At 40.9% G+C, this 17431-nt stretch overlaps 1 long non-coding RNA gene across 1 annotated transcript; it reads right to left on the reverse strand.

The window, feature by feature from the left end:
- Positions 1-5100: 5100 nt before the first annotated feature.
- Positions 5101-16161, reverse strand: LOC116067516. Its single transcript, XR_004109236.1, has 3 exons — positions 16081-16161; positions 11280-11284; positions 5101-5114 (listed from the first exon to the last, which is right to left on the reverse strand). It is a non-coding gene; the product is annotated as an uncharacterized LOC116067516 (long non-coding RNA).
- Positions 16162-17431: the final 1270 nt, after the last annotated feature.

Consider the following 17431-nt stretch of genomic DNA (forward strand, 5'->3'; position numbering starts at 1 on the left):
TACATATCATGAAAGGTACTCCCAAAAGGTGTTATTTTAGATAGATTGTTGCTGGGCTATACGTCTTCGTGAATGTCTGTTAACAACTCATTGCCGTCATCGTGAAGCGTGTATGAAGCACGCACTGTGGATGATTCTGCCATTTTTATAGCTAGAACAGTAAGTTTTCCCATTTATATCATGTTTCTATTGTGGAAAATGTCGTTTCACTAGGTTTTTACGTGGTTTAGGCCATTGCACATCCAAATAAATGCCCTTAACGACCCACAGCCCGTCAGTCCCCATAGGATAACATGGGAAAACTCGACCCCCTACCTGGTGGGCCCAAATATAGTTTCATCTTTCTAAAACTGCTTTTCCATGTCTCACCTCCATAAATTATTGTATAAACACAGATATTTGTGCATTTACTTAAAATACATGGAGTTACAGAAACCGCTGTTTCAATCGTCCCGACATAGACATATGTCATTATAGCCTGTTTTGCTTTCCATGTAAACAAGCATGCAATATGACTGGGATTTGGGATTGTGGAGAAGACTAAATGGTCTACTGAATAAGCATGTAGTCAAACCTTTAAATGAAAAACACAGGAAGATATTTGGCTGATAGAAGGAGGTTAACATGCTCTATGTTTTGACCTAAGGAAGTCTGTCTATCATCATTGCACTCAGAGAAAACTGGAATGTTTCATTCGTCCCGCATTTCAATCGTCCCAGCTCTCCCCTAAGCTTCATTTCACGGTCAGATCATCATAAAAAAAAGAAAGGCAGAGAGACAGAGAGGCTTCATTAAGTTATAGCCACATCTGACCAAATATTACAAAGAGAAATACAAAAAATGAAACTCAGCACCTGGAGAAATGTGGGCCTGTTTCTACATAAGTCATTTGTCATTATTAGGCCTGTAACAAATATAACAATTGTCTAATCGCAATTTTTTTTACATAATTGCCAATTCCTTGTTTAACCGCAATTAATTGCTGACTTTACTTAAGTTCCTAAGGTGATATGACTGTTGATGATTATTGGTAATTACTAGGGCTGTCAATCGATTAAAAAAATGTATCTAATTAATTACAGACTCTGTGATTAATTAATCGAAACTTAATCGCATACATAATTAACGGTGCCTGAACCCATACTTTTTAAGAAAGTAAAAAAAGAAAAGAAAACAAAGGGTACTAAACAACAGTTGGTGACATTAAAGAACGGCTTGTTTATTGCTAAGGCCATATGGTCAAAATTAAATGATTTAATAATAATGTATAACAATAACAATAACTTATTTCACTAGTAAATTGCTGTTGAACGACAAAAACAACCACCAAGGACATTTACAATAACTTCAAATGCACCACGAAGCTGTAGTTTTACCAGTTTCATTGAACGCACCGTCTGTGTTGTTTTTCCGACAGCAGCTCGGCAGCTGCAGATTGTTACATCCCGCTGTTGAGTCACAGTCCTCTACAGTAAAACACAGTCACACTTTACACCGTTCAGCGTTAGCTGTCAGCATTGTAACCGTGTTTAATCCAGCTACTAGCTAGCGGTAGGCTAACGTTAGCTGCTGTCGAGTATAGTGTTAACTAGCTAGCGGTAGGCTAACGGTAGCTGCTGTTGAGTATAGTGTTAACTAGCTAGCGGTAGGCTAACGTTAGCTGCTGTCAAGTATAGTGTTAACTAGCGTCACATGCAGCGGCGTTTGTGTTGCCTGTATCGTCTTCAGAGCACCAGAGAGAAGAGCAGACATATCAGTGGCACCAGATTTCAGTAGCCAGGGTTGGCAGGAATGGTGGCTAGAACGGCTCCGGGTCAAACCTCAATATGGAATGTATTATTCTGCGTTAATCTGCGTTATTTTTTTTAACGCGTTATTTTTTCTCAGATTAATTAATCGAAATTAACGCGTTATTTTGACAGCCCTAGTAATTACCAATTGATAACTGTTGATTTTATGTTAATTTAAGCACAAAAAAAAATCCATAGGGGGTTGGGTTAAGAACCGGAGGGTCGCAGATTCAAGTCCCCATACGGACCAAAGTACGGAGTGTGGACTGGTAGCTAGAGAGATGCTAGTTCACCTCCTAGGTAGGGGTTGGGCATCGTTTAATTTTTAACAATTCTGATTCCAATTCCAATTCTTCCTTTCGATTCCGGTTCTTATCGATTCTTGATTCCGATTCTTTGAGTGGTGGAGTTGAAACGGGTCACATGCTTATTTCACAAATAAAAGGAACATTTTATTTTGATTCAACGATGGTGGTTTTGTTTGCAGTTTTACCGGGCGTAACACAAAGTCAGACTAGAGCGCCGCTTACTGTGCTCCAAGGCTGCAACACTACAAGTGCTGCTATGGAAACCAAAATTTGCGCATGTTAAATTTGGAACCGATGATCGGATTTGAAACTAAATCCTCCAAATGATTTTAATAAAGAAACAATTCCGATGGAATCGTAATTTTTGGAACGATTCCAAGTAGGAAACGGTTCTCGGAGCCCAATCCTACTCCTGGGCACTGCCAAGGTGCTCTTGAGCAAGGCACCGTATCCCCCCAACTGCTCAGGGCGCCTGTCCAGCAGTCGCAGCCCTCTCACTCTGACATCTCTCTATTTGTGCATGAATAGGACCTGAGCATGTGTGTGTGTGTGTGTGTGTGTGTGTGTGTGTGTGTGTGTGTGTGTGTGTGTGTGTGTGTGTGTGTGTGTGTATTTCAGGACATGTCATGGTTGTGGTTTTCAGTTGTGGGTGGTGCTAGCTCAGTAGCTCGGTCCAAAGGGAGTTGGGTTAGAAACCGGAGAGTCGCAGGTTCAAGTCCCCATACGGACCGAAGTACGGATTGTGGACTGGTAGCTGGAGAGATGCCAGTTCACCTCCTGGGCACTGCCAAGGTGCTCTTGAGCAAGGCACTGAACCCCCAACTGCTTGGGATACTCCTCCAAGGAGCAGCACCCCTCACTCTGATTCTTTCTATTAGTGTGTTTAGCATGTATAGGTCCTGAGCATGTTTGTAATTCAGGCCTGTGTGCAACTGTACTAACAGAGTGAAAATTGTGAATTTCCCCTCTCGGGTTAAATAAAGGCATTTTTTTTCTTCTTCTTCTAGTTTTTCCTGTTTTATTGTCTTCATTTATTCCCTGTTTCTGTTTCTGTTACTCTCTCCTGTGTTCTCTGTTGCGTTTTACCCTATTTTCATCCTTGTGTATGTTTTATGCTTCAGTTTCCTGTTTTATTTTGTAGTGTCTGTTTCTCCCATGTCATGTCTTGTTTTACTTCCTGCCTTATTATTATTAATTATTATTATATGGGTTACATAACAGTGATAACCAAAACTTAAAGCAAAACTTTAATCGTTTGAAAAAGTAATACGTCAATAAATATTCATCTAAAGTTGACGGAAAGAGACAATTATATTGTTAACCGCAATTATTTCTGAGATAATAATTGTAGAGTAAAATTTGGAATTGTTACAGCTGTAGTCATTATGTGGAAAAATCGCTAAAGGAGGATGTTTCCTACATCCGTTTGATTTGGAAATCCTGTTTTTTGTGGCTGAGATAAAGAAGAAACCTTATCGGAGATGTGTGATCGGGAAGGGCAGTAAAGTCTTCACTGCCTTTACTGCTTTAGTGCACTGCAGGAAGGAGGAGAGACAGGCTGCTGAGCTGAAGTCACTGGCAGCAGGTGCACTCCAGTAGTTAACACTGCACAGACCGGACATTGAGAATCGCTGATCTGACACCAAATCCACACACATTTACACATAGGCATACAAAACAGCCCAAGATGAAGGCAGCCCATGAACAATGATACATTAAAAAAACACCTTGCACATGTCCAGATCAATCGTGTCGCACATGTTATTGACCGAAGATGAAGTCAGACGGACTGACCACTGCACAATTGCACATTTAAAGAAATACAGGCCAAAGCGTGTTTTTTTCAGATCCCAGACTGTGGACCATACTCCAGCACTCTTTTAAAAGATCTGTACTGTGGCCAAATGTTCTCCTTCTCCATAAACAACATTAAATCAAGGAGAGTGTTAACTTTTCCTGCTACAGATTTCCCACCTTGGTCAGAAAACACAGGGGACACTTTGTTTCTCTCACTATGACTCTAGAGTCGGTACTCACTCCAAAGCTAAATGCCCTCACTCTCTCACTTCTCCCTCGCTCTATCACCCACTCCCCACACACACACACACACACACACATACACATGCCGGCTCGACGCACACACCAGCGCACAAGTATAAACATCAGGCCACTTACGGAGGCTACAGCGAAAGCTCTGCGTGGAGGAGTGAAATGTACTACTCACAACCTACTTAAAGGAGACCTATTATGCTTTTCTGAATTTCTGTCATATCTTTAACGTTACAATATTGGTTGATCATGTTAAACGTGGTCAAAGTTTCAAATAATGAGGTAAATGTATTTAAAAGAAATCACTGTGAGCCAAAAACTCAGATTTAACACTGTTCTGAACACTCTGGTTTCAACCGTTTTTTATGTTATGACATCATACCAGGCTGGGTTTCCATATATGGTCATCTGCTCTAGGCAGGCAAACAAAACACATCACATTTATTATTAATTTGAATATTTTCAACACATTGTGTATCTAAATACAATACATATTTTCTATGGGCTCTTAAGGCAAAAATTTGGATAGTCACCACAGAAACATTAATTGGTCATGTGACAAGGGCTGGGAAGATGGCAATCATATTTCAGGGGGGCGGGTGCTACCTCAGGCCCCTCCTCTAGACCCGCCTCTGCTAACGTCAGGGAAACTTGTAATTTTGGTTGCAGATGTTGTTTTTTAATTCCTAAATTCAGATCATGCTGGAACATGTCCGGTCCTGTAGTTTGTGATTTAAAAGTCTTTATTGGTAATTATTTACGCTATAAAGTCGCACTATACACTCCGTTGCAGTCAGTTTCCGGCTGCGACGGACTGTACAGAGACAGACAGAGCAGAGCACAGATGCGGAGACCTGGAAACGCTGACCAATCAGAGCGGACTGGGCTTTTTAGGGTAGGGGGCTTAATGAGACAGGTGCTCCAACAGAGCGCCTCAGACTGAGGGTGCATACAGCATTATTTCTTTCTTTATTTTTATTTTGAACAAAACATAACAATAAAATAAAATATAAAAACCAAAAAGGAGCGAGACAATGCCGATGCTTGTTATTTTTCCCACCCCTTTTTTAAACTTTAAATAGTTTCTGTATATATTATATATTTTGTATATTTTATATTATATATTTATAGCAAGATAACAGATATACAATATATATATATATATATATATATATATATATATATATATATATATATATATATATATATATATTTATAACCCATCACCCACCCCAGTACAATCAGTATGAGAAAAAGAAAGTATTTTTTGAACATTAAAGCATGTAAACATGTTCTAGTAGAAACACAAAATATAAGTATGAACTTGAAAATGAGCATAATAGTCTCCTTTAACTTATTACTTGATGTAGTGAAAATATAATGGTGTGTACACCAGTGGTGATCATTAGGCAATCAACCACTAATTTACACCAACCCTCATGTGTCCCCCTCGACATTACAAGCCTGATACTACTCTATGTACATGTTAGCCTTAAAGCGTGGATGACTTCCTCACATAGTAATAATAAACGTATGTTGGTTTTATCCTCCACTACATCTCTCTTTACAGGACAGTGTGATGACAGCACAGCATCACTCAACCTGTCACCCTGCTGTACGGTAGCATCAGAGACAATAATAGCTGTGTCACTGCTACTCCTGCACAACCCTATAACCACACACACACACACACAGCTCCACAATGCTTGAAGGTTATGCAGCTCCCTCTGCACTCAGTGCATTTCTTTCTCTGCATAAATGGTGAAAACAAAGTCAGCAGGATGGAATAACCAGAATCGGATATAACCAGTATTATGCAAATGCAAATTTGGCACAATTATGAGTCACTATTTGACTTCAACACTATCCCTATCACTGGACATGCAGACAGAGAAAATGATAAAGTTAAGAAAAGAACTGTAAAAAATCTCAGCCATCACTGGAATATTAGGGCTCCTTCCCACTGCCTGCGTGACACGCACGTCTCAGCCGCGTCGAAAACGCGTGCATGCTAGAAATAGGACCGACCCTGTGTTGAAAGCGTTACAGATATAGAATAGAATATGAAAAGATGTTTATATGTCATTTTGACACAAATACATTAATAAATGACATTTTGATGTTTGAATGTCTCTAGATTTTGACATAAATGCAGATATAAATGTAATTTAAAATAATAATAATAATAATAATAATAATAATAATAATAATAATAATAATAATAATAAATAGTTATCGATTTTCAAATATTGCACCTGTCAATACAGAACAAAATATTCTGTAGCCTATTTTGCTGTCAATACTGCCGACGTTGTCTTTGCTGTAATCACATCAGTATATATTTATGTTTAACGTGAAGTATACTACTGCTTGACACGCTATTATTTCATTTTATCAATGGGAAACATACGTGTACAGACAAGGCTAGCAGCAGCAGCACCGCGTCAGACACGTTTCTGGTGTGCAAAGACATTTTTTGAAAATGCAAATGCCATGAAATATAATAATGTCCCTATGAACGTACTAATAAGTACCACATAAACACCACCAATGCCACTGTGGGAGTATAAGAAGAGGTCCACAGTAAATAGAACATTATGTACTAAAAACAAAAAGACACTAAAGCAATAATGTTATATATTATGGGGGTATTTTATGAGGGGCTGATCCCTGCGTTGACTTTGATGAAGGATGTGTGGCACACTCATTTCCATATCAAGTCCAGAAGTGAAATGATTTGCCAATAAATGTCACAGTGAGTCTACAAAATATTCAAGGCGTAAAAACTGTATTAAATCCTTCCACAAAATGACATGTCAGCCTTACTATATTTTACATTCTGTCAAGTGTCTCAGGCAAAAGTTTCATCCTGGGAGGCCTAGACCTACATGTCACATATTATACAGTGTAGTGAAAATCTTGCATCTACCAAATTTGTGATTTCCACCTTTTTAGATAGGTTGAGCAGGGTTACATGCTTCTCTAAGTTGAGATACTGATGTGATTGATTATGCTCAGAAAACCCCTTTTGAAAATCATTAGTGTCAAAGAAGGAATTGTTATCACATTTTAAAGGGGCTGCCTCGACATTCAGATCATTTATATAGCACTAAACAACTGTTTGCTGTGTAAAGATATAGTGGAGTTTAGCAGGGATCTTTTTATTCACATTAGCATTTAAATTTTTTAGCCAAGGGCCCCTTAACCGAAAGAGAGACAGAGCAGGGACCCCCTACTACATATATTGTATAAAATTAAGTTGCATATTAAACTGGGCCTACAATAAGGTGTAGGGCGGCCTAAATCCTTTATACATACCTTTTTAGTGCATAGAATACTAAGCTCCAAGTGATAGTGTTGCTCTGTGTCTGCTGGATGTGTAGTAAAACCAAATCTGACTCCTTTTTTTGCAATGTTGCTGCATTCCCAAATCTCAGTTAATTGATTGGTTAGTAAAACCAAAAAGAGCATTATTACAGTTATAGTCTCACATTGCCAGACCTTCCTCGACAGCGCTGCGGAGGAAGGTCTGGCTAGTCCACACAGCATTCCAGGATGGGAGAAAAACGTGCTCTGGTTTATTTGCATTTCTTTAAACCAATCACAATCGTCTTGGGTGGTGCTAAGCGCCGGACGGAGCCACAGTGCCTCTTCAAAATAGCCTCGGGTAGGAACTTGTTTTGGTGGAACATGTACGTTCAAAAGTTGTTTTAGTCATGCATGGAAACTCAGATTGGACAGATAGTCTAGCTAGCTGTCTGGATTTACCCTGCAGAGATCTGAGGAGCAGTTAACCATAGTCCTCAGAAATCTACCGGAATTTAGAACACCAACACAAAGAAAATGGAAGGTGACGGACAACTGGCGGAATTTCCGGCAGCACCTGAACAATCCCGGAAATTAAACATCGTTGAATTAGACTATTACGGATAGGACATAATTAAGACAATAAATTGTAACAATTTAATAAATCAGTATTTGCCTTGCAAAGTGGATTTTAGGCTTTCACCCAACAACAGAAGTATACTAGAGGTATTAGACACTGATTTCAGAGTCTCAAACTCCAGTCCCCATCTCTGGCAGAGCCAAATAACATTATCCATTTTGTTGTTTTGGAGACATTCCCAAGTTTGCTGTATCAGTCATTGTCTAGTCATCTTCATGTGGACAGCTCAGGGCATGACAGCTCTACCTATCCATCTCTCTTACTGCACCTATCTGTCATATCTGCTCTCTCACAACCCAAACACAAAACCTCAAATCTGTCAAATGTGCTGCTGTTTCTGCACAACCTGGGCTATCTCAGTCAGATCCTCCATTCTGACAGCAGATCGTGAGATATATCAGAGGCAAAAATCTCTCCCGATCATTGATATCTGCCAAAGACGGGGGCTGGATGTGATGTTGCTATCTATCCGGGATGGAAGTGGAGAGGTTGACAGGTTGAGATAAAGTTGCTGAGACAAGGAGAAGGCTTGGAGAGTATAGAGAGGAGAGAAGAAACACGAGGTCTGACACAAGCGGAGAGGAAGTTAGCACAGCAAAGCACCTTCACAGTATGTGGTGACAGTAAAGTCAAGTTACAGTAAGCAACATAACGGGTCGTCAGCCTCATCACAGCTGCTGTGAAATGTCTCTTTATACTTGTTGTGAACATGTTATGCTCCATTCTGTGAGAACTCTGAAGAAAGCCTCTCCCATCTGTTTTAATTGTAACACTGTTTATCTGTGTGAACCAATCTTGAAACAATCCTTCTGTCCATCCCGAGTCTCTTTATCTAAGAAAATGTCTTTGTGTGTCTCATTAAACCTAGACCATAAAACAATATTACTACAAGAAAGTGTAATGAACTGTTAAGAGTCATATAAACTATCCTATAATATCAACAGTTTTTTTTAGAGGGGAGAATTATGGGTCGGAAGAGGCATTTGATTCCTTAGTAGCAATACAACTATGTAACACTCTCCATTACAAGCAAAGGTCCTGAATATAGAAAAGCCCCTGTCAATGTCTTATTATTCTATAGCAGAACATTAAGCAGTATTTGAATGCTGTAGCTGCTCAAAGTGGAGCTAATTGTAACATTTTACATGCTATTACCTAGTAACTATAGCTGTGCAGTGCGGTGAAGTAAAGATATTACAATTATTCCCTCTGAAATTTAGTGGCATAGGTGTGCATATATCAGTACTTAAGTAAAATACAAATACCATTCTTTAGTACAATACAGTACATGTACGTCGTTACATTGCACCACTGGATTCAAATACACATAAACAAATCCTATTTCCTAAATCCTATTATATCAACTCTTATTGACTCATTTTAGTTTTATCAAGTCATTTTTGGTTATCTCATAGGCCAACAAGTAATAATAAAATACATATAGCATGACCATTTTATGATTTGCCACCTCTGTGGTTAAGTTTAGGAAACCAAAACAACGTAGTTAACGTTACAGAAAGATCATAGAAACGTTGACTGCTGGTAGGGAACAGAATGCTAACAGCGTCATTATTAGCACAGCCGCAAGAGGTCACTTATCAGGAAAATGTTTTTTTTACTAGTTTTAAGGTCCCACAGTGTGGGTGTGGTTTGTAGTTGACTAATTTTATACTAGTTAGGCTAGTTGTTAAGCTATTTGTATGCTAGCTATAACCAAAGATCCTCTATACTATAGATAGCGCATTTCAAGCAGTGCCAATGGTATAAAACGGTACACACTTCCTGTCTCCTAAATGGGCGTGGCCTCATTTGAAAGTGTAGTGAACGTCGTGTGGATGGACAAAGTTATATTTGTATAATTTATTAGTATTTTCTTTTGCTAACATTAGATATTTACATAGCTAAAAGACATATTAAGCATCACAAAGATTAGTTTTGTTAGGGCGTTAGCGTTAGCTTCTCTGTGTTGCCATTTGGAGTGCACCAATATATTCAGTTGTGTTGACTAGTGTTACCATGTATTGAGATCTTAAAGCACCTTCAGGAGAAGGAGAATGAAAGCATGTCATACTATTGTAATTAGTGGATGCTTCAGTGCATGCATACAGCATAACATTTTTTATTAACAAGCTGTTTTGTAGGCATGCATGCTGTGACGCAACGCTGTATCACAGATGTGTGTATAGCTGTGTGTCATTGACTCCTATTGAAATGACTTACTGCCTGCAGCTTTGTCCTTGCGATCTGAATGCAATCCGTAGAACAATCTTTTACAGCAACTCATTCCCTCTTCTTCTTTCTTTTCCTTGTCTCTCTGACAAGACAGCTACAGAATTGGCCAGGCTGCCCACGCTGCAGGTGTCAAATAACATCTTAAGTGGTTACAATAGGACAGGGAGTAGCTGACGTGTGGATAGGTACATATAAATGGCATTTATGAGACAACTTAACAACTTTCTACTATCTGCTGTACTAAACTCTCCATTCACCTCCTGGCCTCCAGTGGCGTACAGGGGAGCCGCTAGACTGGAGATAGCTATTAGTGCCCAGTGCGTAGCCCTGTTGTGTTCTGGGCGCCGGTAATGGCCCACTTTGAGGCATGGTGGGAGCTTGTCAGGGGGGTCTAATGAAGACAAAGGGAGGGTTTGTGGAGTAGAGAGGCATGTCTAAGGAGGGGCTAATGCTTCCTTAATGGAAACCTCTGCTGTCCTTGACAAATCGTAGGGTTGGAGATGGCGCTTGGGTGTTAAGCTAGTGGATCCATATGTGCACAATTGATGTACAGTATGCTGCAGGTGTAATGTGCAGAATGTTTTTATGATTATGCTACAATTGTGATCACAGCATAAGGCCCTGCACAAGTTCCCATTGTTGCTGGTTTGCAGAATCCATGCATTACTTGTGACATTTCAACACAATGTGCAAAAAAGACTGCATGCTATTACCAGAGGTTTCATTATTACAATTGGATAAATCACTATACAACCGGATACAAAGTTAATAAGTAGCAAGAGGATATTAAAAGTTTACAGCTGTCTGGAATGGCCCGCTACACTCTGTGTGGTAATGGATTTCTCTGGTTACACACCTACTTTTATGAATTGTGAAGAGGATAGATTCAGCAAAAGATTGATATCAAGGGACGTGCAAAAGGAAGATCAATGCTCTGCCTCTTGCTCTACTTACACAGCCTATTGTAATGTAGCAGTGATGTAGCAGTTACCCTGTAGTCCAGTGAAATGGGCTGTAATCTCTAGGCATTCGCAAAGTGCTCCTAAAGATCTCAGAGATGTTGATCAATACTTAAAGCTGGAGATGGTGCTATATTACTGTGAAAACATGTCGTGTCTGACCAGAGGAATATCTGAGAGGAGAACATGCAAATGTGATGTTATACAGTATAAACATAAACCATGTGAAGAATCTATTATTTAAAGCTGCACTAATTAATATTCCTACAGCAACAATTAATCTAATGACAATGTGTAATGTGAAATGTGTCAAACACACAGAGAATTATCAGCATCAACATTATCACCTCCTCCATGTCCAAAGGTGAAATAAGTTTATTAACTTGTACCAGCTGTGAATCAGCTTCGTTGTATGTTGTCTGGGTTTCCACCAGACTATGGTGAAAAGGTAGCCTGGTTGACACCAGACCCTTCTCAGTTGTAATTGAGAGTGGGTCATTCACAGCCCATTTCCAAAGGGGCGTCACCAACGGACGCCGCTCAAATGCCTCTGGGCGCAATTGGATAGTCCTTCAACCAATCAGACCAACGATCCGGGTGACGTAGCAGCTACAGCAGCATCAACGGGTTGCTGCGCTTCGGTGGCCGTTATGTTGAATGTAAACAAAAAGCTGCTTGCCGTCGCTGTGCTAGCGTCATCGTGTAAAGCCCGCCTCAACCGTTGTGATTGGTGCCTCGATTTGGAAAAATTGGAAATGGGCTTGAATGGGCTCTTGGCCAGACTGCCTTGCAGAGCAAATCTCAAAGGCTTTTCCCAGGCTAGTGAAAAGGGGAAGAGTTCAGCCTGATTCTGTATACAAACATGTCTTTAAGAAGTGCAAATGTAGCAAACAAAGTACCCCGAAGTATTAAAGGTCAAACCTTTTAATTCTCTTCATTTACTTCCAGTGCCAATGCAGGCTCAGGTGGTAGAGCGGTCACCTACCAATTGGAAGTTTGGTGGTTGGATCCCTGGCCCTGCAGCCCCATGTCGAATGTGTCTTTGAGTTAGGGTTAGGGTTAGGGTTAACACTGAACCCCGAATTGCTCCCAATGCTGCGCCATTGGTGTGTCAATGTGTGAGAATGTTCTGATGAGCAGGTGGTTGTGTTGTTTGACCCATCAACCACCCCAATCAACCCCCATATGTGGATTTTCGGGCTTTCATACCGTTGTCGCTCTTAATGCTACGTCATCTTCAAGCTGCTTTGCCCAGTGCGTTCTACACACTCTCGTATCTGACGCTGACAGCCACTGCCCAAGCGTCTGTATTTTACCAGTTCGGAGTGAGAACGGGTTGGTCATTCTCTGCTGTGGAAAAACTAGTGATTGGCAGACTGGGGTGGGAAGAGGCATTGTTACTAATAGCAGAGCATTGATTTTTGACTGCCATGCCACACATCACTCAGATGGGACGTTCAGAAAAATGGTTCCGCTCACAGGCTGACTCACATGCATGCACGCACACGCACACGCACACGCACACGCACACGCGCACGCGCACACACACACACACACACACACAAACACACACACACACACACACACACTTACACACATGGCAGGAAAAAAAAACTACTGCCCCAACTATATCCATTCTGTCCTGTAGGCCCACAGAGCATTGCAGTGATGGAGGGCTGACTGTAAAAGACTTCAGACCATTAGCTTCATTGATACCTGCCAAAGGGGTAGGAAGGAAGGCGGGAGTGGTGGGGGGGGCTGACAGTACAAACTGAGTGTCACAACAACGTTATAAAGATGTTGCTGCCAGGAGCTGACAGGGTGGCATCACTCAACACCCACCCACACACACACACACACACACACACACAAAACCCTGCACAGGAACATAACAGCCAATAACCCCAGCTGCTCACTGTAACAAATTACATTTACTCGTTACTATAATAAAGTATTTTGTTTGTCTCTTTTTTTAACTTGCATTTGGACTTTTTAAAAGTTTTACTACAAAGTCACACAGTCGAAAGAATTGTACTTTTCAGACCACTATGGGACGTTATTTTCGGAAATATATATGAAGTAAACGTGGAGAGACAAATCATTTTTGATCTCATTTGAATTAAGCCACGAATAAACCCGTATGATGTTCGTCAATTTAAAAGATAATAAGGCAAAATGTAATGGGTTCTTCCTTGGCCCATGCTACACCTTTCTACCAAGTTTCATAAAAAGTAGTTTGAAAAGTTTCAGTAGTTTTTTCATAACAATCCTCTTTGTGGCTGCTTTGTGTCTCTTTGTAGTGTATGTCTCTTTTTGGCCTTTTCTGGGTTTCTTTGCAGTTGTTTAATGTCTATTTGCTGTCGTTTTGTTTCTCTTTATTTTGAGTCTCTTTGTGTAAGCCCGTTTAGTAAGTCCTTCTGTGACTAAACACACACACACACACACACACACACACACACACACGCTGACACATTGTTTACGGCCTTCACCTAAGGAGATTGGTTTTGCCGAGGGAAAAATTACAGTGATAACTACGCCTGTGATGCTGTAGCATTGAGGCTGAGCTCACAGTGTCTACCTATTGCACTAAATCCTATCAGAGAGAAGTTCACCTGTCATCCTCTTCTCCTGCCTTACACATGACAGTGTTTGGTACATCACTGGAAATTATTCAGTGTGAGTATCATGTGAGGGGGAGGGAAAAAATTGGATATTTTATTTCATTATATCAGGCATTGTTGACAGAAATCTACTTGCAACAGCACATCAGAGGCAGGGAGAGGGGAGCTATCGTCTCGGCCTCACAAGGCACGAGCTGCAACCCCAGAGGATGCGGATTCACTCGCAAAGAAAGTGTGGTAAAAATGTATTTCAGGGTGGATCTGTCACTGTAACAATTCATTAGCAGAACACAAGACAGTAAATGTGCTGGAAGAGTCTCATTGCTCATGCTTTTCTCCCTGACAGGAGAGGAGGAAGGTGGGCTCAGAGCTCCCTGGCGTGCTGCCACACTGCCCCCGTGTGCTGGGAGATTGAAACTATAATGCTGCATGGGGTCGGTTCCTTCATCATTTGCTGCGGTGGGGTTGGCTGTGGCAGTGTGTGGCAGTAGCTTCACATGATACTAACCAAATCTCAGTGAGACTAAATTGACTTAGCTGCAGACCTAATCTTTCCCGGAGGAGGTCACGTCCAGATTTCAAATTTGAAAAATATGCTGTATGCAAACTTGAGAGATCAGTTTACAGATATGAAGCATTAATGATAAAATATAGATAGCATTTATTCCATATGTGGGTCAATTTGAAGATTATGTAGATCGCCTTCACATCTGTGAGCAACATAATCCTGTCCATTACCACTGTGGTTCTGGTGATGGTCAGGATTATGTCAAACTCAATTTCACAGAGTGCCACAATGGAAAATGAGAATCACATCAAGCGCCAGAGGTGTGTAGTTTATTGACATGGTTTTAGTTAATCGAAAAAGTCAAATATCTTTGACTGTATTAGTGCATGTCTCATATAGTCTTCTCACATACAGTTTGGTCAAAATAAAGTCCTAAAAAGGCAGCAAAAAGTTTCTTAGCCATCATAGACTTTAGCAATTCAAGCAAAACAATGATAACATTTTTAAAGGTCACAGCAGACTCACAGCAACCTGTTTCAAACTCACTGGTTCTGTGGGATTTTCCGAGTCTCAAAGTCAAAAATCTGCCAAATTCTGCTTTAAGTGTAGCGTAATTACAGTTTGAAAACAGATTCCCGTCTTTTTGGTTTGGCGCAGAACTAGGGGGGCCAAAATGTATTGTGAACCTGAATTGATATGCGGGCCGTATCAAAATTTGCGAGAGGCCGGATTTTGGCCCTCAGGCCTTGAGTTTGACACGTGTCCTGGAGCAGTGGTTCTCAACCTGGTGGTCGGGACCCCCACGGGTGTAGCGAGATCATTTCTGAGGGTCAGCAGATGGTTGGGGAGAGAAAAATAAACATTGGACAAGGCTAGGTGATAGCTGGTAAAAAAAACTAAACTGTCATTGAAGCAAATCATTATTTGTCAACCCGTTCTCACTCCGAACTCCTAAAATATGGACGCTTGAGCAGTGTCTCTCAGCGTCAGATATACGACGCAAAAAGCACCCTTCAGCGTGTGTGTAGAACGCACTGGGGAGAGCAGCAGCTACACGGCGCTTGAAGATGACGTAGTATTAAGAGCGAGTAGTATCAAAGCCCAAACACAGGACTTTCACCCAGGAGACCGGGGTTCGTGTCCCGTGTGTCACATTTCCTAAACCTAACTGTCCCGTTCTTCTTTTCCTGAACCCAACTATCCCGTCCTTCTTTTCCTAAACCCAACTGTCCCGTTCTTCTTTACCTAAACCCAACTGTCCCGTTCTTCTTTTCCTAAACCCAACTGTCCCGTTCTTCTTTACCTAAACCCAACTGTCCCGTTCTTCTTTTCCTAAACCCAACTGTCCCGTTCTTCTTTACCTAAACCCAACTGTCCCGTTCTTCTTTACCTAAACCTAACTGTCCTGTTCTTCTTTTCCTGAAGCCAACTGTCACGTTCTTGTCCCGCATGTCATGAAAACGTAAGCCCACCCAAGACCTTTTCCTTAACCTAACTGCGTCAAAAGTGACGCCAATAGTCCCGACCAAGGGCGTTTACGTAAAGCGCATTTAGATATGACGCTAAAGAAGACTTTTAGGGTCAATAACAACGCCAAAGGCACCTGACCAAGCATCCGTATTTTACGCGATGGGAGTGAGAATGTGTTGTATTTGTCCACATGTTACAGAGCATTCACAAAAAGTACTTAAAATCAGCAGGGGGAGGCGTGTAGAAACAGCTGTTTACACCAGTTTGCAGCTCTCTTTCTCTCGTTTTCGATGGGGGTGGGGGGTTCGCGACACCAACCTCATTATTCTGGGGGGTCGCGACTCGAAAAGGTTGAGAACCACTGTTCTAGAGGGAGCCTTGATACTTGTGCAGCTAAATGGACTGATAAGGCAGATGATTAGTGACTGGCTGCTGTGGGGGTATGTCAGCGGAGTGGCAGCTTTGGGCTCATTTTACTGGATGAACCATTGTAAACGGATCAGATAACAGAGGACGGCAGAAAATAAAAAAAATAGAATACAGGCAACAGTGACATTAAAGACAATACAATATGTTAAAGCAGTGATACCTGACCTGAGGGTCCCAAGATAAGTCTGACTAGCCTGACAAGGTTGTCTTTCAAATTCCCTCTGCACTCATAGCCAACCAGAGCAACGCTAGTTGACAGATTAAACTTTTGCCGTATCCGGTCGGCAAAACTCCAAACACATCTTCCTTTTTTAAGAATGACTTCAGTGTTTAACTCCAAGTCTTCCAGAGTCGATTCCAAAGACTGCTGTTCGCCAGCAGCAGCAGCCATCTTCTTTGTTTTCAAGTAGCAGAGAATTCACGCTGAACCGTCGCAACTCTGCCGTCCTTATGTTAAGCCCCGCCCACCGACTCTAAACACAATGTGATTGGCCTGACCAGAATTTGGTTTTTCCAGCTCGTAAGCCAACGGAGAGTTACTAGACTGACCCTGGCTGCAAATTACATTTGCTGCCGCTAGCGTGCGTCTAGATTTCTAGGCTAAAGTCTGACAGGTCACATGATGATAAAAGGTTGAAAGGAAAAGAAAGAAAAATCTGTTACATGACTCAGATTTCCTTATAAAACATCATATATATTATAATATAAATAACATATTCACATTTTTCAGGCCTCTTCACATCTCTCAAGTGAAACAATCCCAGATGTTATAACTTTGTTTGAACTACTCATGTCTGCCAACCTTGTCCCGTACAAATTACACATTTTCAGAGAGAAACCTAATGTTTTTTATCAATATAATGTGAAATCATTTTTTAATTATTGAATCTGCCAAGTCACAAAATGTAACAATACTGAACATATCTGCATAATGTTTACCGACATGTTTCATTTTTCTCTCATATAAGTATTAATATATTTTCTCATATAAATATAATTTTCTCTGAGACACTCGAAAAGCCATCACTTTGCTTTCAGGGTTCACAAGCCGTGAAGATTGGAAACCACCTCCTTAAAAGTACCCTACTAGACTAGAAAAGTATGCAACAGTGTATTCTT

Source organism: Sander lucioperca, chromosome 22, assembly GCF_008315115.2.
Source record: "Sander lucioperca isolate FBNREF2018 chromosome 22, SLUC_FBN_1.2, whole genome shotgun sequence".
NCBI classification, from domain to species: domain Eukaryota; kingdom Metazoa; phylum Chordata; class Actinopteri; order Perciformes; family Percidae; genus Sander; species Sander lucioperca.